The sequence below is a fragment of the Bactrocera tryoni genome, chromosome 3 (genome assembly GCF_016617805.1).
Source record: "Bactrocera tryoni isolate S06 chromosome 3, CSIRO_BtryS06_freeze2, whole genome shotgun sequence".
NCBI lineage: Eukaryota > Metazoa > Arthropoda > Insecta > Diptera > Tephritidae > Bactrocera > Bactrocera tryoni.
Genome location: NC_052501.1, coordinates 64,245,559 through 64,256,834, shown reverse-complemented (window position 1 = coordinate 64,256,834; position 11,276 = coordinate 64,245,559).

Genomic DNA, 11,276 nt, shown 5'->3' with positions numbered 1-11,276 from the left:
AGCCAAAACGCATCAAAGCAAAGAGCTGTCAAAAATTAACTAAACATACAAAATGTCCGACCTTGTCAGCATAAGTAAGGGATATGGGTACTAACATAATGCAACCAAACAATCGAAAATGAAATACACGTAGCCCGCGAAAATTCAAAAATTAGTTCACACTTCTTTAATGTATTCGAACGCAATTACACACAAAATACGATAATGAATGGTTAGAGTCAAAAATATTCAAAATCCATTGTGTGGTTAGTACATCGCATACACATATATTTACATATGTACGTATGTATCTGCACACGCATACCTTTTATATTTATTAAGTCACAAACCGAGTAGGAAACAGACACCTATATTATGTGTAAATTGACATTTCAGTATTTTTGAAGAATTTATTTTTACATTCCGTCACAGCTGGGTATTTTGTTTGTATTTTCAGAACAAATGAAATGGATTTTAAGATTACTCTTTTATGTCAGAAATACGGATTTAAAATTTTTTTTTTTAAATTTTATTGAGTCAGAATTCAAATTGACCTTCTATTCACCTCTCTTCAAATGGTAGTGCTGTGATAAGTTTTCTGTGCTTTATTTAAAAGTTTCATATTTTATAGATATAATACTTTAAGAAATTATAAATTTTGGATAATACTACATTTTAAAGTTTCCTTATATAAATTTTTCAATGACAAAAAACAATTGAATAATGACAGTTTGGTCACCTGATCAGTTAATGCAGTAAATTGTAAAAGCTGAAACATATTTATTAGTTTAATGTTACTTTTATATTTTCGAAACGTTGAATTTCCATCCATACCTTTGTACCGGAGAAAGATATGTTTTTCTTGCATATTTTAAATATGTACTTTTTAGCTGTGAGTCCCCTTATCGTGTATTTACTATTTAAAGTGTTTATTTTTTGGCAGAAGCTTAGCATGTTTTTATTAATTTAAATCCCGTGCTAGAAATAGTTTTCACGTTATTTCGTTAAAAAGAAATATAATTATGAGGTGCTAAAGCGGTGAACTGAGTGGAAATGTACGGGGAAAGATAAATAAGGAAATGGAAACTAACAACGCAATTTATGAGTAACTCACTGAAACGGTTGATGTCGCTATATCTATGAACCATTTCTGATTGTGTAGTTTTTTATTTATCATGTAATTTCTTGAGTATACAAGAAATTTCCCCCATTAAGGCAATAAATCAACAATTTACTGGTATTGACGCAGGCACTCAATTCACCAAGAAAGTTTAATCAGTACAATATCCTTGTTTTCTGAGAATAATGACATAAGTTGAAAGTTCCACTTTTTGAAAATAGAAACGTTATTTAAGAAAAGTTAACAAATAGTAACTTAATAAAATTAAAGTGTACTTATTTTGGCATATAGTTGATCCAGAAAACCTGCGAACGCGAAAAATCTGGCGTAATATCTGGTTTTTATCTGTAACTAAATTAGTTGCTGTCAAAATATGTATGGTTTGTAAATTGCTGTAGTTTACGGTAATATCATTGTATATTCCTTCGATTAATTACTAGATTTAACATTACTTTAACGAAATTTGTTTGGTTTTTTCATTTCAGAGAATCCAGTTCAGAGATATAGTGGTCACCACAAAACATCTTTTTTGATAGGAGCTGCCGGAGATCAGCTGTAGTCCCTTTCCAAATAAATATTTTTACTAATACTAAGTCTTAAAATACAGTTATAAGATGTGTACAAGTGTTTGGTTTTTTCGGCCTTCTAACTGTATACATATGTATAACCCTATAAGTCAAACACGAACTCTGACACAAATCTTCAACCGAACACATTTTCGTAATAAATGCAGTACTTTTAATATGAAAACCCGGTCAATCCGTGGACTTCAAAAACTTCATCAATGACTTTTTCGTTTTTACAAAAAACAGACCTCAAAAAGCATTTCTGAAATAAAAAATAAAAAAAAAATATTCTAATCGTTTAATCGATTAAGTGTCAATTTTTTTATATGCCTCAATACAACCTAGTATAACATGACTACGGTGGATCCCCACAAGCTATGAATCTACACCGCGTCCCTTCGCTGTATATACTTACATACCTACATATGTTGTGGTATTATATCTGTTATGATTGGGTAATCAGTCAGCCAAATCTGGTGGACTATTGCATGGTATACATTTTGGAATATTGCAGCAAACCAAAGGGTAAAGTATACCTACATATCTAAACGCGCATATGAGTTGTAACGGGTGGTTCATTAGCGAAATGGAGAAAAAAAAACATTATTTTTCATTCCTCATTAATAAAGAGTAAGTTTAAGGGCAAAAAAGCTGAAGAATTGCACTTAACGCGCAATCTCTTATGCACAAATAACGATATCTTCTAAATTAATGTTTTTTTTCAGAAAAATATGGGTTAGTGAAAAATGAGATATGATATGAAAACGATAATTAAAAGTCGAAGAATGTCATATTTATATCTAATTTAATAAATCTGACATTCTTCGAGTGATATTGTTGTTATTGCTAATTTCTACCAAACTTAAGGTGTTACATTGGTTTACAGGTTTCAAAAAATCGATTTTTTTTATTGTCGTATTAAATTCTACAACACCTCTAGAATATTGTCCTAAATTTTCAAGTTGATCCGAGTAATAGTTTCGGTGATACAACCTTGAGAACTTGTGCGCTCAACGCTAGTTAGGCCAAGTGCGCCGTCTTTAAACACGTTTTTCTCGAAACTGTGTGCTTTGAAGTCGGTTTGCAAGATTTCTCGAGAACTACTAGTTTTTAAAGACTTGGACGATTTTTTTTCAATTACAACTATTTGAAAAAAATATTACGAAACTTTCATTATTTTGTAAAAATGTCTGCCAAAATCCAATTTTCATTTTTTTTTCTTTCGTTTAAGTTCTAAGTTAAGGTTTTAACTAAAAATATATTTTTTCACTTTAGATGATCCTGTAAGAGGCTATCATGCCAACACGGGCGCATCTTTTTTCCGAGCGGTCACCGGAAATGGCGTCGTAATGACCGAGTTAAAAATATTTTTTTCCAAAAATTTCAGGATTTCTTTGATAATAGTGTATGTTTGTAACTATAAAAAATGTTAATAAAATATTTCATTTTTTATATGAGAAAAAATGTCCCCGAGGAAACCCATTCAATGCCATCTATGTATGGGTATGCGAACCACCGTGTATCTATATTTATGTACAATAGTTATTAACAGTGGCGGAAAAAGAGATTCGACTATGTAGAGCAATTAGGAGCCAAATACACTTGCAGACTTTTTCATTCCACTTGCGGTAAATCACACTAAATGCGCGCACAAATTTAAAAGCATATATGTATGTATTATACATATAGTATAGATGTATGTTAGTACATAGATAGAAAATCAGTCATACATAAGTACATACTTATGCGTACAACGTTTATTTACTGTTTCCCGCGAAATATTTGGATTTTACAAAAAAAAAATTTAAAATTAATATTTAGTTAGAACAAAAACAATGCTGGGAGTTTTTTACTTTGACATTGAAAATGTTCTTGCCCTCGTTTCAAATGGACACAAGGCAATTCATCCCAGTTGGAAGGTGATCTATGTTTAGTATTCAATTATATTCGGCACGCACTTTTCTTATACCAATATATAATATATTACAAACAAGTAAAGAAGGGCCAAGCCGGCTGTAAGCGCACATTTTATACTCTCGCAAAGTAAAGTGATATAAGATATTTTCTTATATACTTTAATTAGAAGTATAAAATATTGCATTAATTATATACAATTAAGGCAAGAAGATACACTGTTATAAGAAAGAGATTCTTTCTGAATTTCTTTAAGATTTCTTACATATTACCGGAAGTTACGAAATATTATGTCATCACAAAAATATTCTCCCCGAATTTCAATACTAGAACTTTGGATACTTTGAGTCAAAAACAAATGGTAACCATGTTCAATTTCGCACAACAAACAATTTCAGACCGTTTGAATGCTATGGGAAAGATCAAAAAGTGTGGAAAATGGGTGTCACATGAATTGAATGAAAGACAAATGGAAAACGGAAAAAAACTCTTGTAAAATTTTGTTTTAAAGACGCGAAAGAAAATTAGTTTTTCATCAGTCAGTCAGTGGCGGAACAACCTTCAACGTCAACTGAAAGAACAGATCGATTCGGTAGGAAGGCAATGCTTCTAAAGCTTCTAAAACCTGATGAAAGTGTTAATACTAATCGCTTCAGACAAAAAGTGATTACTTTAAGCCATTCTTTGTTCGAAAAACGACCAGAATGGGCAAGAAGACACGGCACAGAAAATCTTGTTACACGACAATGCACCTACACGTAAAGCAAAATCAGTTCAGGATACAATCAAAGTACATGGGACCTGCTACTCCACCCGCCGTATTCGCCAGACTTGGCCCCTTACGATTACCATTTGTTTTCACCGATGGGACATGCATTGACTGAGCAACACTTCCGACGAAGAAGTCGAAAATTTGGTGTCGGATTTGTTGCTTCAAAAGACGAACATTTCTGTTGGCATGGTATCCACAAATTGCCATAAAGTCAATACTTTGAATATTTTTTTTACTTTCCCATTCAAAACGAATTTTTCTTTTTCACAAAAAAACGCTCATTTCATACCGGTGCACCTGGTATATAAGAAACCCCCTCAGCCAACTCTCATATATAGGCAAAACTATAGCGATCGAGCATTTCGTCATTCAACAAAATATGTGCTTGTTTTATCAGTACTCATTTATTCACAGTTACAGTTCTAAAAACTATGGAGACATGATTGCGACAAAATTCAAAATTGTCATAGCAACTGTAAGCCTTTCCCTCGTTTCTGACGTCACATACCAATAGCGTTTCGGTTAAACTCACTTCAAAAACAAAATTTCGTCACCGGTCCCATCTTTCTTGAATAATTTTGCTTTATTACAATTAGTGATTTGGAAACGTTTTTAAAAGGAACAACAGTTGGCTCAAAAATAATTTTTAGCAGGGGGTTGAAGGGGGCCGTCGCCCCGGGCGCAACGTCTTATTCAGAAAAATACTTCAACAAATTTTTTTACAAAATTAATTATAAACAAGTAAGGAAGGGCTAAGTTCGGGTGTCACCGAACATTTTATACTCTCGCATGATAAAGTGATAATCGAGATTTCACTATCCGTCATTTACATATTTTTCAAATACCGTATTTGTATAAAGTTATATTCCTTTGGTTTCTAATGTATATATTATACAGAGAAGGCATCAAATGGAATTCAAAATAGCGTTATGTTGGAAGAAGGCGTGGTTGTGAACCGATTTCACCCATATTTCGTACATGTCATCAGGGTGTTAAGAACATATTATATACCGAATTTCATTGAAATCGGTCAAGTAGTTCCTGAGATATGGTTTTTGGTCCATAAGTGGGCGAGGACACGATCATTTTCAATTTTGAAAAAAAGCCTGAGTGCAGCTTCCTTCTGCAATTTCTTCCGTAAAATTTAGTGTTTCTGACGTTTTTTGTTAGTCGGTTAACGCACTTTTAGTGATTTTCAACATAATCTTTGTATGGGAGGTGGGCGTGGTTATTATCCGATTCCTTCCATTTTTGAACTGTATATGGAAATGCCTGAAGGAAACGACTCTATAGAGTTTGATTAACATAGCTATAGTAGTTTCCGAGATATGTACAAAAAACTTAGTAGGGGGCGGGGCCACGCCCACTTTTCCAAAAAAACTGCGTCCAAATATGCCCCTCTCTAATGCGATCCTTTGTGCCAAATTTCACTTTAATATCTTTATTTATGGCTTAGTTATGACACTTTATAGGTTTTCGGTTTCCGCCATTTTGTGGGCGTGGCAGTTGGCCGATTTTGCCCATCTTCGAATTTAACCTTCTTATGGAGCCAAGGAATACGTGTACCAAGTTTCATCATGATATCTCAATTTTTACTCAAGTTACAGCTTGCACGGACGGACGGACAGACGGACGGACAGACAGACATCCGGATTTCGACTCTACTCGTCACCCTGATCACTTTGGTATATATAACCCTATATCTGACTCTTTTAGTTTTAGGACTTACAAACAACCGTTATGTGAACAAAACTATAATACTCTCCTTTGCAACATTGTTGCGAGAGTATAAAAAAGATAACGAGTTGTAAACTCACAATATAATAATCTGAATAACAATGAAAAACATTGATTTTTACTCGAATACTCTTCAGTCTTTGAATTTGTCTTGTATTTTTGGCTTATATCCTTCTTAAAAATAGTGATAGAACTTAAATATGAACTTTTCTAGCTTTGTCTAGCGACGTGTCACTCTCACAGTTATCCTATGCTTTGAAAGTAACAAATACTTTTATTTCTCGAAATTTTCAAAAAGGGTATTTAAAAACTCCAATTCGGGCAAAAATTCTTGCAAATTGTGTCAAAAGTGTACAAGATATAGGGCGAAAATAGATTTTTTCTATGGCCTTTAATAATATGTCTTGTAAATTTACTATCAATTTCCTCAAAAACCGTATTGTGAGCATTTTGGAACTTCAGAATTTGCGTGGCTTCTAGTTCCTTGTAAAAATTCACTTTTGTTCGAACCACCTCATGAAACTTGTAGGAAGGTAGATAAATGGGGGCGGCAGAACATCCTTGGCCCCGGGCGCCCGAAGTTGTAGCTACGCCACTGCTTCGCCCAGTCTCCAATCGTGTGGGTATGGTACAACCTTGCATAGGTCTTATGCACCAGAGAGAAGTAACAAGGAGAAAAAAATTATTAGTGGAATTAACAAATATCAATCGGCGGTGTGATATCAAATGTTCATAAATGCCAGAACCTTTTATTTCGAATTTGAAAGGGTAATCTCGACATCGACAGCTTTTTTCTGAAGTCATTTTTTATGATTCAACTTTCTGGTTTGGTTTTTTCCAATACCTCGACTAATTTATATGATATATTTACACGTGTACCATCGACTTTGATAAGAAATGTTCCCCTTCGGCATTCGTTACTAAAAAAATAACAACAAGACTGATCGATTAGATTGAAGGGTGATATTTGATATCCGTACAAAAGCACAGGTGCAGAAAATTGTTATATCTGCATCGAACGGTAGCACCCAAAAAGTTAATGCGCATAAATGATAAGTTAAGGATTAATTGACGATACACTCGTTGATAACAAAAAGCGAGGAATTAAAAAAATTATTTTTGGGAAGTACACTGAAGTAATTAGTTCACAGTAAACAAGTTAAAGTCCACCATAATTATAAATGGAAGGCGACGTAGTTGTTGTCCATTTTGCCCATTTTGAAATTGTCATGGCCTAATCGGGTTTGTAACTGTTTACGAATCTACGTCCGAAAGAACGTTAGTAACGTACGTCGCCTTCATTTTCTTGGTGGCCTCACTAAATTTTTTCAATGTACTGATTTGTCATTGTTTACAATGTTACAGCCAATTAAATGGTGTTGCTCTCGAAAGGGGATTTCCGTTGGACCAACTTTACTTTGCACCCACTTGTTTACAATTGCATGTTGTATAAAAGTGATGTTATTACAACAACACCAACATTCGTAATATAGTAGCGCGTGCATAAAACTATTTACTATTATTATTAATTTTGTAATTGATTTATTGAACTTGTACCACGAGGAGCTTTCACTTGTATTTTCCGGGTGCTAAGGCAACCAATTATACGAGCACGTTAAAGACTGGCGGTGGGAGAAAATCATTTTTCACAAAGTCCCCACAAATAAATATTATTCAATTAAAGTATGAGGCAGCGCTAACTCCACGAGATCTTAAAGACTTAGACCACTTGGTACAGGCTTAGCGCCAATACCCGCCATTCAGGTTTGAAAACAAGTTATTTTCTCCCCAACGAAAGAACTGACTAAAATGAAATTTACCGCTTGATCAAAATATGAAAAAGTGGAATATTTACTTGAATATTTATATACAAGGTAGACATGTCAATGACTATAAATCTCTCTTTTACGTCAAACTCGTTTAACCCTTCAGTGTTACAGCTTTCTGGTAGAAAGCAAGATGCAAATGAGGAACTCTTAAATTCAAATTTCACTTGCCGTGCAGATCTGCATTGAGGTGCAGAATTTGAACTGTCAAAGCAGTACAAATTTTTTTCTGCACGCAGAATTCTGCACATGTAATTCCGGCATTAGTCTTTTAACGAGGACTCAAAGAACATTAGTTTGGTCACGGATGCAGAGGTATAGACGTAAATTAAACATGAAAAATTCGGCTTCACTGAAAATAATACCCTCAATATGTGCTTTCCTTTTAGGAACTATATGTACAAATAAATAAATCTGAAAACGTTACCGGCCAAGGATTTGTTATTTGACATGAAGTTGAAGTCGTTTGATTCAAGTCACGTTAAGGCTACTTAAAAAGAAAAAAATATATTCTATGAAGGTTTGATATATCGATATCGGCAAATTTTAATCGCTGTTATATGTTATAGTGTTCCGATCTAAACAATATGTCTATGCCAAATTTCATAAAGATATCTTAATAAAAAATTTCTGCATGCCAGGACTTCATATTGATCGTTCAGTGCAAAAAATAACCAGCTTCCTGGGAAGGAAAAGACGTGAGACCAACGGCAAGATAGGCACGCTTGTCATGCTGATAATTTAGGTATATAGGGAGGACAAAGCGCAGCAGGCAACGTGGCCCACACAAGCTACCAGAGATCAATTAATAGTTTTAAAAATTACTTAAATTATTGGCACTTTCGCCTTCATTGTGCAGCCAGAAAACATAGCCGAAACTGGCATTAGCCGTCTCAGCAAATTTTTTATCGATTTGTAAGGGTCTTATGATCCAGTATATATGTAGGTAGATACCAGTAGTTACCACAGCGAAACGGCGCTGATACCAGATCTCACTGCACAGGTGAGATCCCTCTTAGGATCGACCTCTTAACCTAACATATCTCATTCTCTGAACATTATAGAAAATGCATTTATTCGAGGGAAATTATATTTATAGAATTTGATATACAGTGACGGACAAAACAAATTGGACTAATACCTACGAATTACATTATCATCTACAATTTTCGCAATTATCATTTTAAATATAAATAAATCACTCAAATTTGAAAAATAAATACTTATTTTGTGAAAACATACAGAATCTTAGAAATTATTTGACTTCTTGCCATTTTATACGGAAAAATTAAACATATGTATGCAATATTCAGTGCGGCAATCGATCCATAGGTTCAAAACTAACCCCTAACGTAAATCACCTCCATGCTTAACAGTACTTTGGCAGTATCGGGGACCTAGCCGCATATTTTTCTCAACTCATCTTATTCGATCTGAGCCTTTAGAACTACATTTTCATTCATCAGAGAAAAATATTGTTTTCCATCGTTCCACTGACTAGTTGATGTGTTGCCGAGCAAATTATAATCGTCTTGGTCATTTTTTTTTTGCTTGCACCCGCTCATCTTTGTCCAGTACGTGTTTTAGCTTTGGGTCGTCCTTTACGATTATGAATTTCCACATATTCGCTTTCCCTAAATTTCTTGATAATGAAGCTCAGCATTGCTTTTTTGATGTGTCTTTTGTAACAAACCAATTATTTTAGTCTTTAATAACTAATCTTTTTAATTGAACGGAATATCTACATTCTATAAGAGTGTACAGCTGCTGGCGTATGCCGATGATATCGATATCATCGGCCTCAACACCCGCGCCGTTAGTTCTGCTTTCTCCAGGCTGGACAAGGAAGCACAGAAAATGGGTCTGGCAGTGAACGAGGGCAAAACGAAATATCTCCTGTCATCAAACAAACAGTCGTCGCACTCGCGACTAGGCTCTCACGTCATTGTTGACTGTCATAACTTTGAAGTCGTAGATAATTTCGTCTATCTTGGAACCAGCGTAAACACCACCAACAATGTCAGCCTAGAAATCCAACGCAGCATAACTCTTGCCAACAGGTGCTACTTCGGACTGAGTAGGCAATTGAGAAGCAAAGTCCTCTCTCGACAAACAAAAACCAAACTCTATAAGTCACTCATAATTCCCGTCCTGCTATATGGTGCAGAGGCTTGGGCGATGACAACAACCGATGCGTCGACGTTACGAGTTTTCGAGAGAAAAATTCTGCGAAAGATTTATGGTCCGTTGCGTATTGGCCACGGCGAATATCGCATTCGATGGAACGATGAGCTGTACGAGATATACGACGACATTGACATAGTTCAGCGAATTAAAAGACAGCGGCTACGCTGGCTAGGTCATGTTGTCCGGATGGATGAAAACACTCCAGCTCTGAAAGTATTCGACGCAGTACCCGCCGGGAGAAGCAGAGGAAGAGGAAGACCTCCACTCCGTTGGAAGGACCAAGTGGAGAAGGACCTGGCTTCGCTTGGAATATCCAATTGGCGCCACGTAGCGAAAAGAAGAAACGACTGGCGCGCTGTTGTTAACTCGGCTATAATCGCGTAAGCCAATTAAGAAGAAGAAGAAGAAGAAGAAGAAGAAGAAGATCTACATATTTCCAGCCATTACCACTTTTTGTTATTAATTCCTTAAAAAAATAAGTAAAATTTGAATCGTGTCATAAAGAATCTTAGTTAAACTAATATAATCCTAATTTTTTATGTTGTTGTTTAAATCGAAATTGCAAAATCATCATAAAATAACTTGATTATCATCGCATATCGCGATAAACTGCAACCAGTTCAACATGCTTTGCCGCAGTCAATATTGCGTCTTTAGTATACATATGTAAAATTAAAAAAAAAAAACAAAAACAAATATTATTATTTCACTAAATAAGCAATTTATATTTATATTTTAAAACTTTTTAATATACAAAATTGTAATTTGAAGTATGCGAGATGTTTTATCATTCATAGCCATCAGTCAAACATGTTAGTTTTTTTGTTTAATTTTAATGCTAGCTTGGAAAGAGTTAGAGCCCACAAGATTGAAAGACGAGCTGAAAGAACTCTTACTACAATTGGCAATTAAACTATCATTAAGCTCTTTGTGCCGCTTAGCTGCTTTAGCTAAAGACATCCACATGTACATATGTACATATTTCTTTGAACTACCCAACTAAACTAAATTAAACCTGTATTTTAGCGCCTTTGAATGATTGAAACAATGCAAATAAATCCAAACTCCCATAAATACACACATTTGTATATATGTATAACGAATTATAAATAAACAAATATAAATAAATACAAAAGGAATTCAACAAACTGACAAATAATAATTGAGTAGCCTTA